Here is a 19,354-nt window from a genome sequence, read left to right on the forward strand (position 1 = left end):
GTCTGTCTCCAATTTCCCCTTTTTTAAATCAACCATACCCCATTACTTCAACTCTTTTCTATGGCATAGGTACCAGTCACTGTCCCATCGAGGCCGATGCTTTTTTGTGTTTTGGACTTTTTCTACTAAAAGATAGGACCTGATATCAATCCCCCATGACATTCATCTTATCACATTATGTCTACTGTGCCAGCATCCTAAACTACTTCTGCATCCTACCTGTTTCAACAATCCCTATCCTGCCAATTTTCTCATTATTTCTTTTTTTCTTTCCAGTTTCAAAATTATGCCTTCTGCTTGTCTGTAGAATTAGTAGAACATTAATGGTCATGATTTACAAAACTCTTTACAGATATTATTTCATTTGATCCAAGTCACTCATAGAAACATTGAACAGAATGAGTTCAAGAAAAGAAACTTCAGAAGATTTATCTGAACTGATACAGAATGAAGTGAGTAAAACCAAGAGATAATATATACAATACCAACATTGTTCTGAAGGTAAACAACTTGGAAACCCATGGGACCTCTCATCACTGCACTGACCAACCAGGACTGCAGAAGACCCATGATGAAATAAGTTACTCACTTTCTACAAAAAGCTATAGACTTCCTATGAAATCAGCTGCCTCTCTTCAGAAATGGGATGGACTGAGGGTGTAAGTTGCAACACATATTTTTTGAGCTCTGAAATTAGTTTTCCTTGATTGTCCATGCGGCATCATACATGTATTTTAATCTTGAAACAATTATTAATATGTAAATATTGCAACTTATGTGCTCATGTACCAGATTCATAGGCTTATTAGTCTTGATCATTGCATTTAATAGGTACTGTATTAATTCTGACTACTCTCCAAATCTACAGTCCAAAAATAAGAAGAATTCCCGGGTAAGCTGCCATAGGGTCCTAGTTCACACCTTGTCTGACCAGATTCCATACCAGGTCACATGTTTGAATAAACCCCTCCTATTTGATCTTGTGGTAGTCAGTTGAACCAATGTTAAGTCTTGTGCCTTGTAAAATGATCATTAGCTACCTCCATTCCCCATTCCTTGATCCTCCAATAAAAGATTGAGGACATATATAGTTCACTCTCTCTTTCTCTCTACCACCATCAGAGGAGCACACAGGCTGGATCCCAAGTTCTTGAAGCCTTGTCTCTGAGTCTCTCTTCCTTTGTTCTATTTCCTCTTTCTCTATATCCCCTTCACCCACTTTCTCTCAGTTTCTAACACTCCTTCTCAAGTGTCCACCTAGGAATATATTAATTTGTGGCTATAGGCAGACACAACTCATCTCTGTCCCAAAGATTTTAGTTTTCATTACTGGTAGAAGGTAGAAGGGTGACAGAAAATAGATTTTAGTTAATTGGAAAAAAATAAATTAAGAAAAAGCTCTTGTCAACCACAGGTGTCAAATACATAGCCTGCAACATTCTCAGGTGCTGCATGAACCAGGGGAAAAGATAATTGGAAAATAGTTAACAAAAGAAAATGACAAACAGATAATTATATGATCATTTAAAATGTGTGCTTTCATCATCCTCATGTACAGATTGAGGCCAATAAAAAATCATTCCACCTCTAAAGTATATCCTGTTGGTGTCTGACTTCCCCAAGGTCACTTCCCCACTTCACAATTCTATCTCTCCCCCCTGCTCTCCATTCAGAACATTCCTAGAGGCAGGGACAGGAAGTTGGGATACCCCTAAGGTTTGTAACAATAAAACTACATGAAATAAAAGGAAACTAAGGCCAGAGATGATCTCTCTATGGTCCTGCTGTACATTAATGTGATTATGGGAATGGAGGGTCTGTCATCTGTACATAGGAAAGTCAGACCAGTGAATTAATTGGGCAGCAGGAATTCTACAGTGGATCCAGCTACTGAATGCTAAAGCCAATAGATCAGAACCAGGCTTCACAAGAGACATGCTTCCATGTGGCATTTAATGCCACAAAGAGGAAAATATATGTCCAATGGTGAATCTCTTTGTGTGAAAGGAGACAAAGTTTATATCTTCCTTTCCATCTCCAGAATTTCCCTACCAAGGGGAATCAAGGCCAGCCCCATTGTATGACCATAGCTTATACTCCAACCAAGACTAGAAATATTCCGTGGTTCCACAGCACCAAGGGAAAGGGATTGAAGGAAAGAGTATTGGGCAGTCATTGAACCTGCGGTCCTAGTATTTTGGAGATGAAGAAGGTTGTATATCACTAGGACAGAAGAGAATAATACAATATCAATAACAAGGATGATGAAGACAACTCACATGCTTTTTATACCTACCATATAAAAAGGACCTTTACTCATAGAATGCTATTATATACAGAGAAAATGTAATTCATTTTTCCAGATAAAGAAACTGAGGCCTCAAAAGGAGGAGTCATTTACTACACAGAGAGTAGACAGAAAAGAAAGGATTCTATCCAAGTTTTATGATTCTGAGCTCAGGGCTCTTTCTACCACAATGCACTGTGCCATGGGACCAGGGGGGGGGGAGAGAGTCACTTTTGTCTATTTCTGTCATGCCAGGGAAAGAGAGAGCCCCGCACAAAGTTGGGGGCCCAATCCAGATACTCACCATAGATTATAATATTCTTGGTTGCAGTACGCGTCAAACCAGTGAATGAGTTAGATGCAGTACAGGTATAAGTTCCAGCATCACTCAGGGATGCAATAATAGAAAATGTGGCTGAGTTGCTGACTGGTTGTCCATTGTGTAACCAAGAGAATTGTGCTGCAGGGTTAGAATCAGCAACACAGCTCAAGGTAATATTTGCCCCAGTAGGGTACTCATCGGGGGAATGTACAATTGTGGCGATATCTGGGCCATCTGGAAGAAAGAGAAGGATTCCATATTGAGATTATGGCAGAAATAAGGGGGCATCTCCTAGTCTATAACCCATCACCAAGAACCACTGTGTCTCCCTGATCCTCATTTGAGCTGGGAAATTCACAACTCATCTTCTACTTTTCCAGTGTGGATCTGAACTTGGAAGATCTTAGGGCTTTCTCCAGTTTAGCACCCTGGATGGCCACCCTCCACCAGAACACAGGACAAGGCCAATTTGGGCTCCCTAAAGATGAAAGGGGTTGGGAGCCTCAGAGCCTAGCTCTTTAGCTCTCTGAGGAGGGATGGAATTAGCCTGGCCTCTAGGAACACACCACCAAGCTATAAGCAGGCACCATATAGGAAGAACAAATTTACTCACAGGCAACATCCAGTGTGAATGGATCACTCCTATTGCGATAAAATGGGTTCTCGATTTCACACACATAGGGCCCTTTGTTAACGCTTCTTGTGAGACTGCTGAGAGTGAGTGTCCTCCTATCTGGTGACAGCTGTATCCTGAGACCAGCTGGGGCAACTCCGTTTATGAACCACTTGTAAGCGTGAATTTGACCTGTAGCATTGCAGGTCAATGAGAAGTCTTTGGTCTCCACTGCAGTATTGTTGGAGGTGAGAATGGTAGGTTTGGACAGTGGCGCTGTGCAGAGAATAGACAGAAAATGACTGTGTTGGTTCTTTTTCTTTCCTTATAACCAAATAAGTGGTTTGGAAGTGGCCTGTTTAAGACCTTGGCAAGGCAGGAGGCCAGAGACCAAAAACCTGTGATTTCAATGGCAAGGACACCCCTTTCTCTGGTGCAGATCACAACTCCTCCAGGCCTTAGGAAAAGTTCAGCTTCAGTTCCTGTGGCTGACAAAGACATTCACATGGAGCCCAAGCCCCGGGTGCTCAGTCTTTCTGGGCTGAGGCAAGTAGGACTGGGGATGACAGTCCCCAGACAGAAAAATCTGGGGAGATTTAATTGCATCTATCCAGGAATTCACTGAAGCACTATCACTATTAGAACAACTTGAAGAAGAACCTGAAAAGATTCAAGTTGTAACTTCTATGTGTGACATACCCACAGATATACCACAAGGGGTGTTTGCAAAATATCAAAATGATATGAGTTAGATTAAATCTATTACTCCTGTTAGGATTGAGGTCAGGGAAGGAATACCATCTAAGATACCACAATACAAATTGAGTAGAGAAGCGAGAGAAGAGATAACACCTATCATAAATAGTTTGCTTGAGCAAGGTATATTGAGACCTATGGTATCTGAATACATTTACCCAATATTAGCTATTAAAAAGAATAAGCTAAATGAAGATGGAACTCCTGCCTGGAGATTTGTGATGGATTTAAGGGCTGTGAATAATTTTATATGAAAAAAAAAACACACTATAACACCATCTCCAGACAATATCACAACTCAAATACCTGCAGAGTCTAGGTGGTACACAGTGTTGGACCTGAGCAACACTTGCTTCACTATACTATTGCACCTTGATTCTCAAAATATTTTTGCTTTCCAATGGAGACAAACCCAGCTGTGCTATGCAAGATTAGTGCAAGGATGTTGCGAGTCTGCTTCAATATTTTGTCAACTGTTGCAGAGAGATCTAGCTACCATAACTTTCAAACATAGCAGATTGATACACTATGTGGATGATTTGTTGCTAGCATCTCCAGCCCCTAAAACATGTTTGGAAGATTCAAAGAAATTATTGAGAGAACCTTATAAGAGGGGACATAAAGTTTCTAAAAAGAAGATTCAATGGGTCCTACCAACAGTTGAATATTTAGGATTAGTCCTGGAGGGGGACACCAGGAAAATATCTAATAAAAGGAGGGCAGACATACAGAAGCTAGGCACCCCTAGAACTAAGAAAGAACTTAAGAGCTTTTCTGGCGGTTGCTGGTTTCTCAAGGCAGTACATAGTAGATTATTCTCATATTTCCAAGTGCTTGATTGATATGACAAAGAAAGATATTAAAGAACCATTGCAATTAAATAAAGAACATTTACATGCTTTGTCACAGTTGAGAGGAGCTATTTTATCTGTTCCAATTTTGGGAATACTTGATTATATGAAAGAATTCCACTTGTATGTCCATGAAGCAAAAGGTGTTGCTTCTGGAATATTAGCACAGTATTTTGGGTTAAATCTGAGGGCTATTGCATTTTACAGTCCTATCCTTGACACGGTTGCACAAGGAATGGTTCATTGCCTCAGGAGCTTAGTAGCTACAGCTCTAATGGTCAAGAAGTCATATGATATAGTACTAGGATGTAAATTGCATGTGTATTCCGCACATCAAATTGAAAAACTGTTATGGTCGCAGAATATGCATTCATTCACCGATGCAAGAATATCCGAGTATGAAGTCATTTTGTTAGGCAATTATAACATCACAATTCATAGATATGCACCATCGAACCCAGAAACTCTGATCCCTGATTTGCCAATGGATGGAGAAGTATTGCATGATTGGGATCAGATAGTGGAACTCATGCATAGGCCAAATGAATGCCTTAAAGATACACCTCTTATGGATCCAGAAATAGAGTTATACATGGATGAATCCTCTTATGTTCGTGATGGGAGAAAATTCACAGGGGCAGCAGTTGTTGACAATGACAAAACTCTTTGGCATGCATCACTGCCAAGCCATGTCGGCGCTTAGGGAGGATCATGGCCCTAGAATTAGCTAGAGGGAAAAGAGCTAATATTTTTCTGGATTCACAATATGCTTTCTCCACGGTGCATTGGTCATCGTACATATGGTAAAACAGAGGGCATAAAACTTCAGCTGGGAAACCAATTGCATATCGCAATCTGATAGATCATATCATAAGTGCTGTAGACTTTCCTAAAGAGGTGGCCATAATCCATTTTAAGGCACACACTCATGGGAAGGACAGAATACCCCTAGGGAATGACTGAGCAGGCACAACATCAAAGTACGCTGCTAGGTTCGATCCTCACCATGTGCTGAATTTCTCTCTGATCAAAAGGCAGGATCTCACTGAAGCCTAGGATGGAGAAGAGATGCAGTCATGGAAAGAGCAGCTAGGTACTAAACTAATCAAGGGTGTCTGGATTGCTCAAGGGGGTAAACCTAATCTCCCTAAAAAGTTATATCAACATCTATGCACTGTAAGTCATGCAGAAGGACATTATGGAGTGCAAGGGATTCTGGATACCATAAAGAGATATTGGACAGCACCAGGAATTACAAAAAATACCATTAGCACTTGTCAGGCATGTGAAACATGCAAGAGATATAATCAAGGACATTTTAAGAGTGCTGCATTGGGAAGCAGACCACTCAGCTATATGCTTTTTCAGTGTATTCAAATTGATTATATCAACATGCCTAGAGACAAGGGATACAAATATGCATTGGTGATTATGGATAAATTGACTAGATGGGTTGAGGCATGTCCATCCAAGAAAAGTGACACTGCTACGGTAGTGAGATTTCTATTAAAGGAGATTATACCTAGACATGGCATTCCTGATACCATAGATTCGGACAAGGGGTCTCACTTTACTTCCCAGATTCTAAAAGTAATCTACAAGAATTTAGGGATTAAGTGCAATTACCATTCAGTATATCGACCCCAAGGTTCCAGGCAGGTCAAGTGTATGAACAAAGAACTGAAAACATAAATAGGCAAACTCTGTTCAGAAACACATTTAAAATGGACAGATGTTTTGCCTCTTGATTTGTTCAATATTAGAACCAGGCTTAGGACTGACCTGCATTATATCACCTTTTGAAATGCTACATGGTCAGCCACTTTGGCATGGTAGGACAGTAAGACCACCTTACTTGTCCATCTTAAGAGGGGAATGTGTTCTTCATGAATACTTAAAACAGATACAACGTAGGATTGAAGAACTAAGGAAACTGGGTTTGCTTGGGCAAAGAATACCACTAGATTTTTCATTGCATGAGATAAAACCAGGTGATAAGGTATATGTCAAGAACCTTAATAGAGAATCTCCTACAGAATCAAGATGGATCAGACCAACTAAGGTCATAATGACAATCCCAACATCTATAAAGGTTGATCAAAGAGATCCATAGTTCCATACTTCACATGTGAAATTGCATCACACCCATAATGTTGATTAGCTCTGGGAATATAATCAATAAGCAATGACCGTCCCTACTGACAACACATGAAAGGACATGACTACTTGCCACCAGAATACAGACAAGAGAGTCCTACATATGTTAACATGATTAAGTGATAGCACCCCTGGAGCAAATGCAGCCAGTGTTGCAGCCAAAAGAATAGCATTAGAAGCCTTAGAAAAAGCCTCGATATATTTCTATACAAAGTCTCTGCCAAGAACTAAGTACAGTAAACATTCAATAAATCTTCTAGTGAAAAGTGAAACAACAAGAATTAGCAAACTTGAAATCACTATTTTTAACAAAATCCTGAGAACCTATGCATAATGGTCACACCCATCTGTGAAAAAACATATGTAGACCTTACTTGCTTTTCACGAAGATATACATATGCAAAGCTTACCTCCATGCACGAAGAGAATACATGTAAATCTTACCTGCAGACATAAAGATTGATAAATTCTGACAAACATTCATGAAGATTTCAACTTACTTCCATGCAAATATACTTTTCACTCTTATTTGCACACACATAAAAATGTCACATGCATACATGTTTGTGGTTTGTTCGTGTGTTCTGGGTTCCTGATTGATTATTCCAGTGGATCCTGATTTGAAGACCACATCTTCAATCAAGACTGGAAGATGGCAACTGGCATGCAGACCAGACAGAGGACCAGAGAGTAAGAAAGATTTTATGCAAACATCGTTAAAGGACATGGTAGGACTTTGGAACTTTGGAATTTTGGAACTTTTGATCATGAGGGTACGTAAGAATGCATAATACATGTTACCTCACATATATGCACATATATGCACACATCCTACATAGAATACACTTTAGTAAGATATCTCATAGAATGGGTAAGTACATAACATGCATAGTGGCATAACAAAAGACACATTGATACAAATTTCTGTGGAAAATTCAAAGATTTCTTTTCTGCATGAGTTTGCACAGAAATATAGTATGATGTACATATGTCAATGTGTATGGATCCTATGTACACATGTAAATTACTATTGACTAATGAGCTAACTTTATTTGAGTAATTTATTAATATTCTAACTACTAACATTAGTGACAGCCTAGTGAATTTGTTTAAGTCTTAGGAAAGTAGACATAGAAGTTCTGAAGTATAGAATTTACATTGCATTATGATTGTAGGTTAGCATTTGTTAATGATAGTAAACCTTTCTTAGTGACTGTATAGACATTAGGAATTAGGACATTTGCATATTCTTAATGTTAGTGAAATTGTTGGATTGATTTGACAAATGTTACAGGATTTGTTATGTGAAACTATATTCATGTAAATCCCTTACCTAAACCATTTTCCTATACGATTCTTAGCTTAACATCTATGTAGATAGAATAGTTAAGTTAGGATTTTTTTATCTGGGGGTGGCTAAGGGAATACTTAAGATGGCACAGGGTGAAGAATAGATAGATAGAATTAATAAGTGTAAGTATCATTGAAAAATGCAAGTTGATTTTTTTGGAGAATAAAAGGGGGGATTGTGGAAGAGGCATGAAGAAAGAGAGGATTTGCAGGACAAGCCAAACATGCAGATCAAACTGGGGACATGATCTGCAAAATCAAGGTGAAGATTCCAAAAGGAATGTTCCCAGGAGGAGGCAGTTGGGAGCCTGCACAGAGGAGAGAAACTGGGACATTGGGGTTCTCTCTGGGAGTGACAGACCAAGAGAGATATCTCTTCTCTGGATTCCTGATCAAGAGAGCCTGGCTTTTCCTGACTTAGGCAGAGAGAAAGACCTTTGTGGTTTTTTGAAAGAGTCTGGACTTGAATTACTCAAGCAGAGATTATCTGACTGGAGAAGGAAGATTTAACAGTTATCTTCCATCTCTCTGGCTGTAGCCAGAGTGTCACAATTGTGACTAGACTGACATTTCCTAAACCCTTCTTAATTCTCCTTGTAGGTTAGGGACAAACTTCATCCCTCTCACCTCAATCCACATTCTGTTTGTTACCAATAAACCCTTTACCTGAGAAAAGAAGAGTAAAGAATATTTCTCTGAAATCGCATAGTTCCCCTGGGTTACTTAGAAGGTGGCTGACTAAGACCAGGGGAGTGGAAAGGGTAGCAGGAGGGCTTCAGGTGGAAGACTGGGAGGTGAAGGGTGGAGAGTAGAAAATAGTTTGATTTATTAGCCTTTAGTGATCTTTAGGCAGCTCCAGAGTAATCCCCTCTAGCAGTATTTATATCTCTAGCCTTATCTCTCATCTATCTCCATTATAACTAGGCAACCTCAGGTGTCCCCTAGTAGCAGCTCTCTAGTCACAAGCCAGAATATCCAGTTACCACAAACAGAAATATTTACACAGATTATCTCTTATATTACAAAATGGACTGGTGGGGAGGGAAGCAGTATAAGGGATGGAGAGGGTTGGGAGGTAGTTTTAAAAGACTTCAAAAAATAAGGAGGGAAATAAGAAGGGATGGGGTAGAAAGGGTAGTGAAATAAGGGTGGAAACTAGGAGGGCTGATTAAAAGTAGATTGTAGAAGGAAATACTGAACGAAGAAAATCCAGAACTACAAGTAGAAAGCAAAATGTTGGGAAATACATATCTGGTAATCATAACTCTGAATGTGAATGGAATGAACAAATCCATAAAACACAAGCAAATAGTAGAGTGGATTAGAATCCAAAACCCTACCATATGCTGTCTACAAGAAACACACATGAGGCAGATAGATACGCATAGGGTGAAAGTAAGAGGATGGAGCCAAATCTATTGGGCATCAACTGATAAAAAGAAGGCAGGAGTCGCAATCATGATATCTGACAAAGCCAAAGCAAAAATAAATCTAGTTAAAAGAGATAGGGAAGGTAATTACATCCAGATGAAAGGCAGTATAGACAACGAGGAAATATCAGTACTCAACATATATGCACCAAATGGCATAGTATCCAAATTTCTAAAGATGAAACTAGTGGAGCTCAAGGATGAAATAGATAGGAAAACTATACTAGTGGGAGACCTGAACCTTCCTCTATCTGAACTAGATAAATCAAAACAAAAAAATAAATGAGAAAGAGGTAAGAAAAGTGAATGAAATCCTAGAAAAATTAGAGTTAGTAGACATGTGGAGAAAAATAAATGGGGGCAAAAAGGAATACACATTCTTTTCAGCAGCACATGATACATTCACAAAAATTGACTATGTATTAGGGCACAAAAACATTGCAAACAAGTACAAAAGAGCAGAAATAATAAATGCAACCTTCTCGGATCACAATGCAATGAAAATAATAATTAGTAAGGGTACATGGAGAGGTAAATCAAAAATTAATTGAAAATTAAACAATACGAGTCTCCAAAACTGGTTAGTCAAAGAACAAATCATAGAAACAATTAATTTCATTGAAGAAAATGACAATGATGAGACATCCTTTCAAAACCTATGGGATGCAGCCAAAGCAGTACTCAGGGGGAAATTTATATCCTTGAGTTCATATATTAACAAATTAGGGAGGGCAGAGGTCAATGAATTGGGCATGCAAATTAAAAAAACTAGAAAGTGAACAAATTAAAAATCCTCAGATGAAGACTAAATTAGAGATCCTAAAAATCAAAGGAGAAATTAGTAAAATTGAAAGTCAAAGAACTGTTGATTTAATAAATAAGACTAGAAGCTGATACTTTGAAAAAACAAAATACACAAAGTACTAGACCATCTAATTTAAAAAAGGAAAGAAGAAAACCAAATTGACAGCATCCAAGATGGAAAGGGAGACCTCACCTCTAATGAAGAGGAAATTAAGGCAATCATTAAAAGAATCATTATGCCCAATTATATGGCAGCAAATATGGCAATCTAGGTGATATGGATGAATACTTAGAAAAATATAAATTACCTAGACTAACAGAGGAAGAAATTGGTTACCTAGACAACCCCACATCAGAAAAATATTGAACAAGCCATCAAATAATTTCCTAAGTAAAATCCCCAGGTCCAGAAGGATTCACAAATGAATTCTATCAAACATTCAAAAAACAACGTATCCCAATATTATACAAACTATTTGGCAGAATAAGCAAAGAAGGAGTTCTACCAAATTCATTTTACGACACAAATATGGTACTGATCCCCAAACCAGGCAGGTCAAAAACAGAGAAAGAAACATATAGATGAATCTCGCTAATGAATATAGATGCAAAACTCTTAAATAGGATCCTAGCAAAAATACTCCATCCAGTCATCACAAGGGTTATTCACTATGACCAGGTAGGATTCATACCAGGAATGCAAGAATGGTTCAATATTAGGAAAATATGAATCTTAAAACTGCTCAGACTCTACCTTGGAACATTTGGTTAAGGCTATTCCCCATTTAAAAATGGAGGTACTTGATCAGGAATGTACTGGGAATTTTAACATTACTCCACCCATACTTAGGCATACTTTAGGGGAAGATAAAGTTGTAAAACTCCTTACTGGAACAATGAAAAAGTCCCTAATTCATACTTACAGTGAGTCCAAAACCTTAAGCTAGGTCTATTTTTTGATCTAATACAAAAAGGTACTAAGTTCCTATAAAGGTTAAATTAATCAGTAAAAGGTCAAGCAACTTACAAAAGGAAAGCATAACAAAAGAGGTGTGAAGTTTTAGTCTACTCAGAGAAGGTGATAACAAAAGAATATGTGAATTAAGAATGGTAAGTCCTGTGGAAAGCATCTACTGTGATTAGTAGATGTGAAAATTTAGGGGAGCTGACATAAGAGAAATTTTTCTTTAAAAGGAGATGGTTCTCTCAACTTAGGAGTTAGTTGGATCTCAGACTCGTTGGAGTAGCTGGGTCTCTGAACTTAGTTGGAATCTTGCTTGGAACAAAATCTTGTGGTGAGTGGATAAAAGACTGACTTAGTTTTCTCTCTTAAAGAGAAAGGCCTAGGCCATTTGGCCTAGGCCCTAGGCCTTTTCCTACTATTTCCTCTTACTCTGTCTCTCCTTTCCCTTAATTCCTTCATTCATTTTAATTAAAATCTCTATAAAACCCAATTGACTTGGGTATTTCATATTTGGGGTTTTTCCCATGGCAACAACTTATTTTTGATATAAAATCAAGACACTAAAATTATTTCTACAGTTTTGGCAATTCACAGTCTTGAACCCACATTTTCATGGTAACAAAAACCATCCACATAACTGACCATGTTAACAAGCAAACCAATAAAAATCACATGGTTATCTCAAAAGATGCAGAAAAAGCCTTTGATAAAATACAGCACCCATTTCTATTGAAAACACTAGAAAGTATAGGATAGAAGGGCCTTTCCTAAAAATAAAAAACAGTATAGATCTAAAATCATCAGCAACATCATCTGCAATGGAGATAAACTAGAAGCATTCCCAATAAGATCAGGAGTGAAACATGGATGCCCATTATCACTTCTATTATTTAACATTATACTAGAAACACTAACAGTAGCAATTAGAGAAGAAAAAGAAATTGAAGGCATTAAATTGGCAATGAGGAGACCAAGCTATCACTCTTTGCAGATGATATGATGGTCTACCTTAAGTATCCTAGAGAATCAACCAAAAAGCTAGTGGAAATAAGCAACAACTTTACCAAAGTTGCAGGATACAAAATAAACCCACATAAGTCATCAACATTTCTCTATATATCTCCAACACATCTCAGCAGCAAGAATTAGAAAGAGAAATACCATTTAAAATCACCTTAGACAATATAAAATACTTAGGAATCTATCTGCTGAGATAAACACAGGAACTTTATGAACACAACTAAAACACACTCTCCACACAATTAAAAATAGATCTAAACAATTGGAAAATCATTGGTTGCTCATGGGTAGGATAAGCTAACATAATCAAAATGACAATCCTGCCCAAATTAATTTACTTATTTAGTTCCATACCCAAAAAAATTTTTTACTGAGTTAGAAAAAAAACATAAAATTCATTTGGAAGAACAAAAGATCAAAGATATCCAGGGAAATCATGAAAAAAAATGCAAAGAAAGGAGCACTTGCAGTCGTAGATCTAAAACTATATTATAAAGCAGGGGTCATCAAAACAAGTTGGTACTGGCTAAGAGACAGAAAGTAGGATCAATGGAATAGACTAGGGGTAAATGACCTCAGCAAGACAGTCTATGATAAGTCCAAAGGTCCCAGTTTTGGGGACCAAAACCCACTATTTGATAAAAACTGCTGGCAAAATTGGAAGACTGTATGGGAGAGATTAGGTTTAGATCAACATCTCACACTCTACACCAAGGTAAACTCAGAATGGGTGAATGACCTGAATATAAAGAAGGAAACTATAAGTAAATTAGGTGCACACAGAATAGTATATTTGTCAGATTTTTGGGAAAGGAAAGACTTTAAAACCAAGTAAGAGCTAGAAAAAATCACAAAATGTAAAATCAATAATTTTGATTACATCAAGTTAAAAAGTTTTTGTACAAACAAAACTTATGCATCCAAAATTATAATGGAAGCAACAAATTGGGAAAAAATCTTCATTACAAAAACCTCTGACAAAGGACTAATTACTCAAATTTATAAAGAGCTAAATCAATTGTACAAAAAATCAAGCCATTCTCCAATTGATAAATGGGCAAGGAACATGAGTAAGCATCTTCCATATGAAGAAATCAAAACTATTATTAAGCACATGAAAAAGTTTTCTATATCACTTACAATCAGAGAAATGCAAATCAAAACAACTCTGAGTTATCAACTCACACCTAGCAGATTGGCTCATATGACAGCAAAGCAAAGTAATGAATGCTGGTGGGGGTGTGGCAAAGTTGGGGCATTAATGCATTGCTGATGGAGTTGTGAATTGATCCAACCATTCTAGAGGGCAATTTGGAACTATGCCCAAAGGGCATTAAAGAACAGTCAGCAGTGATTCTGAACAACTTGGAGGAATCTACGAGAAAAAAACACTATCCACATTCAGAGGAAACACTATGGGAGTAAAAACACCCAAGAAAAACAACTGCTTGAATACATGGGATGAAGGGATATGGTTGGGGATGTAGACTCTAAATTAACATCCTTGTGCAAACAACAACATGGAAATAGGTTCTGATCAAGGACACAACTAAGACCCAATGAAATTGCACATCAGCTGTGGGAAGGGTAGGTAGAGGGGAGGGAGGGAAATAAAGAGATTATTGTAACCAAAAAAAATTAAATTAATAAAAAAAGAAACGATAAACAAGGGGCAGCTGGGTAGCTCAGTGCATTGAGAACTAGGACTAGAGATGGGAGGTCCTGGGTTCAAATCTGGAAGAAATATACACAGTAACAGCAATATTGTACAAGGATCATCTGTGAAAACTTGGCTACTCTCAGTAATGTAATAATCTGGGACAATCCTGAAAGATTTATGACAGGGAATGTTATCCACTTCCAGAGAAAAAAACTATTGGAGTTTCCTTTCATATTAGTATATTTGTGGTTTTATTTTGGAATTTGGTTATGTATAAATGTGCTCTTACTACAATGTCCCAAATGGAGTGTTTTGTACAACAATAAAAATACAAAAGAAAAATTAAGGAAAAAAGAATTAGTAGAACATTAATGGTCATGATTTACCAAGCTCTTTACAGATATTATTCCATTTGATCCCAAGTCACTCAAAGAAACACTGAACAGAATGAGTTCAAAAACAGAAACTTCAGATTTCTCTGAATTAATGCAGAATGAAGTGAGTAGAACCAAGAGGGTGATTTATACAATAACTACAGTGTTCCGAAGTCAAAGAACTTTGAAAAACTTGGGACCTCTGATCAATGCAGTGGCTAACAAGGATTGCAGAAAACCCATGATAATGGGTTACTCACTTTCTACAAAAACCTACAGACTTCCTATGAAATCAGCTGCCTCACTTCAGAAATGGGATGCAGTCAGGGTGTATGTTGCAACAGATATTTTTTGAGCATCAGAATTTGTTTTCCTTGATTGTCCATGTGGCATCATAGGTGTATTTTAATCTTGAAACAATTATTAATATATCAATAGTGCAACCTATATTCTTATATACCAGATTCATGGGCAAGTAGTTCTTGATCATTGTATTTAATAGGTACTGGATTAATTCTGACCACTCTCCAAATCTACAGTCCAAAAGTCAGAAGAATTCCTGGGTAGGCTGCCACAGGGTCCTGGTTCCCCCCTTGTCAGACCAGATTCCATACCTGGTCACATGTTTGAATAAACTCCTCCTCCTTGATCTAATGGTTGTCAGTTGAGCCAATGTTAACTCTTATGCCATGTTACATGATCATTAGCTACCTCCATTCCCCATTCCTTGATCCTCCAATAAAAGATTGAGGAAATATGTAATTTACTCTTTCTCTCTCTCTACTAGAATCAGAGGAGCACACATTAAGGCTTTTTAAGCACTGTCTCTGAGTCTTTCTTCTTTTATTATATTCCCTCTTTCTCTATATCCCCTTCACCCATTTTCCCTCAGTTCCTAACTCTCTTTCTCAGGTGTCCACCTAGGAATAGATTAATTCATGGCTACAGGCAGGCACAACTCATACCTGTCCCAAAGATTTTAGTTTTCATTAGTGGTAGAAGGTAGAAGGGGGACAGAAAATAGATATTAGTTAATTGGAAAAATAAATAAATTAAGAAAAAGCTCTTTTCAACCACAGGTGTCAAATACATAGCCTGCAACATTCCCAGGTGCTGCATGAACCAGGGGAAAAGGTAATTGGAAAATAGTTAACAAAAGAAAATGACAAACAGATAATTATATGATCATTTAAAATGTGTGCTTTCATCATCCTCATGTACAGATTGAGGCCAATAAAAAATCATTCCACCTCTAAAGTATATCCTGTTGGTGTCTGACTTCCCCAAGGTCACTTCCCCACTTCACAATTCTATCTCTCCCCCCTGCTCTCCATTCAGAACATTCCTAGAGGCAGGGACAGGAAGTTGGGATACCCCTAAGGTTTGTAACAATAAAACTACATGAAATAAAAGGAAACTAAGGCCAGAGATGATCTCTCTATGGTCCTGCTGTACATTAATGTGATTATGGGAATGGAGGGTCTGTCATCTGTACATAGGAAAGTCAGACCAGTGAATTAATTGGGCAGCAGGAATTCTACAGTGGATCCAGCTACTGAATGCTAAAGCCAATAGATCAGAACCAGGCTTCACAAGAGACATGCTTCCATGTGGCATTTAATGCCACAAAGAGGAAAATATATGTCCAATGGTGAATCTCTTTGTGTGAAAGGAGACAAAGTTTATATCTTCCTTTCCATCTCCAGAATTTCCCTACCAAGGGGAATCAAGGCCAGCCCCATTGTATGACCATAGCTTATACTCCAACCAAGACTAGAAATATTCCGTGGTTCCACAGCACCAAGGGAAAGGGATTGAAGGAAAGAGTATTGGGCAGTCATTGAACCTGCGGTCCTAGTATTTTGGAGATGAAGAAGGTTGTATATCACTAGTACAGAAGAGAATAATACAATATCAATAACAAGGATGATGAAGACAACTCACATGCTTTTTATACCTACCATATAAAAAGGACCTTTACTCATAGAATGCTATTATATACAGAGAAAATGTAATTCATTTTTCCAGATAAAGAAACTGAGGCCTCAAAAGGAGGAGTCATTTACTACACAGAGAGTAGACAGAAAAGAAAGGATTCTATCCAAGTTTTATGATTCTGAGCTCAGGGCTCTTTCTACCACAATGCACTGTGCCATGGGACCAGGGGGGGGGAGAGAGTCACTTTTGTCTATTTCTGTCATGCCAGGGAAAGAGAGAGCCCCACACAAAGTTGGGGGCCCAATCCAGATACTCACCATAGATTATAATATTCTTGGTTGCAGTACGCGTCAAACCAGTGAATGAGTTAGATGCAGTACAGGTATAAGTGCCAGCATCACTCAGGGATGCAATAATAGAAAATGTGGCTGAGTTGCTGACTGGTTGTCCATTGTGTAACCAAGTGAATTGTGCTGCAGGGTTAGAATCAGCAACACAGCTCAAGGTAATATTTGCCCCAGGAGGGTACTCATCGGCTGAATGTACAATTGTGGCGATATCTGGGCCATCTGGAAGAAAGAGAAGGATTCCATATTGAGATTATGGCAGAAATAAGGGGGCATCTCCTAGTCTATAACCCATCACCAAGAACCACTGTGTCTCCCTGATCCTCCTTTGAGCTGGGAAATTCACAACTCATCTTCTACTTTTCCAGTGTGGATCTGAACTTGGAAGATCTTAGGGCTTTCTCCAGTTCAGCACCCTGGATGGCCACCCTCCACCAGAACACATGACAAGGCCAATTTGGGCTCCCTAAAGATGAAAGGGGTTGGGAGCCTCAGAGCCTAGCTCTTTAGCTCTCTGAGGAGGGATGGAATTAGCCTGGCCTCTAGGAACACACCACCAAGCTATAAGCAGGCACCATATAGGAAGAACAAATTTACTCACAGGCAACATCCAGTGTGAATGGATCACTCCTATTGCGATAAAATGGGTTCTCGATTTCACACACATAGGGCCCTTTGTTAATGCTTCTTGTGAGACTGCTGAGAGTGAGTGTCCTCCTATCTGGTGACAGCTGTATCCTGCGACCAGCTGGGGCAACTCCGTTTATGAACCACTTGTAAGCGTGAATTTGACCTGTAGCATTGCAGGTCAATGAGAAGTCTTTGGTCTCCACTGCAGTATTGTTGGAGGTGAGAATGGTAGGTTTGGACAGTGGCGCTGTGCAGAGAATAGACAGAAAATGACTGTGTTGGTTCTTTTTCTTACCTTATAACCAAAAAAGTGGTTTGGAAGTGGCCTGTTTAAGACCTTGGCAAGGCAGGAGGCCAGAGACCAAAAACCTGTGATTTCAATGGCAAGGACACCCCTTTCTCTGGTGCAGATCACAACTCCTCCAGGCCTTAGGAAAAGTTCAGCTTCAGTTCCTGTGGCTGACAAAGACATTCACATGGAGCCCAAGCCCCGGGTGCTCAGTCTTTCTGGGCTGAGGCAAGTAGGACTGGGGATGACAGACCCCAGACAGAAAAATCTGGGGAGATTTAATTGCATCTATCCAGGAATTCACTGAAGCACTATCACTATTAGAACAACTTGAAGAAGAACCTGAAAAGATTCAAGTTGTAACTTCTATGTGTGACATACCCACAGATATACCACAAGGGGTGTTTGCAAAATATCAAAATGATATGAGTTAGATTAAATCTATTACTCCTGTTAGGATTGAGGTCAGGGAAGGAATACCATCTAAGATACCACAATACAAATTGAGTAGAGAAGCGAGAGAAGAGATAACACCTATCATAAATAGTTTGCTTGAGCAAGGTATATTGAGACCTATGGTATCTGAATACATTTACCCAATATTAGCTATTAAAAAGAATAAGCTAAATGAAGATGGAACTCCTGCCTGGAGATTTGTGATGGATTTAAGGGCTGTGAATAATTTTATATGAAAAAAAACACACTATAACACCATCTCCAGACAATATCACAACTCAAATACCTGCAGAGTCTAGGTGGTACACAGTGTTGGACCTGAGCAACGCTTACTTCACTATACTGTTGCACCTTGATTCTCAAAATATTTTTGCTTTCCAATGGAGACAAACCCAGCTGTGCTATGCAAGATTAGTGCAAGGATGTTGCGAGTCTGCTTCAATATTTTGTCAACTGTTGCAGAGAGATCTAGCTACCATAACTTTCAAACATAGCAGATTGATACACTATTTATCGATGCCAGTCAAGTTATTTCTTTTTTTTAAACCCTTATATATATACTGTATATTATATATATATGTATATGTATATGTATATATATATGTATATGTATATGTATATGTATATGTATATATATGTATATATATATATATATACTGTGTATTGGCTCCAAGGCAGAAGAGTGGTAAGGACTAGGCAATGGGGGTCAAGTGACTTGTGGATGAATTGGACTATGAATTGTGATGTTATAATTGCCTAACAAAATGACTTCATACTGGGATATTCTTGCATCGGTGAATGAATGTGGGCTATGTGGATGATTTGTTGCTAGCATCTCCTGACCCTAAAACATGTTTGGAAGATTCAAAGAAATTATTGAGAGAACCTTATAAGAGGGGACATAAAGTTTCTAAAAAGAAGATTCAATGGGTCCTACCAACAGTTGAATATTTAGGATTAGTCCTGGAGGGGGACACCAGGAAAATATCTAATAAAAGGAGGGCAGACATACAGAAGCTAGGCACCCCTAGAACTAAGAAAGAACTTAAGAGCTTTTCTGGCGGTTGCTGGTTTCTCAAGGCAGTACATAGTAGGATATTCTCATA

The sequence above is a fragment of the Monodelphis domestica genome, chromosome 4, assembly GCF_027887165.1.
Source record: "Monodelphis domestica isolate mMonDom1 chromosome 4, mMonDom1.pri, whole genome shotgun sequence".
NCBI classification, from domain to species: Eukaryota; Metazoa; Chordata; class Mammalia; order Didelphimorphia; family Didelphidae; genus Monodelphis; species Monodelphis domestica.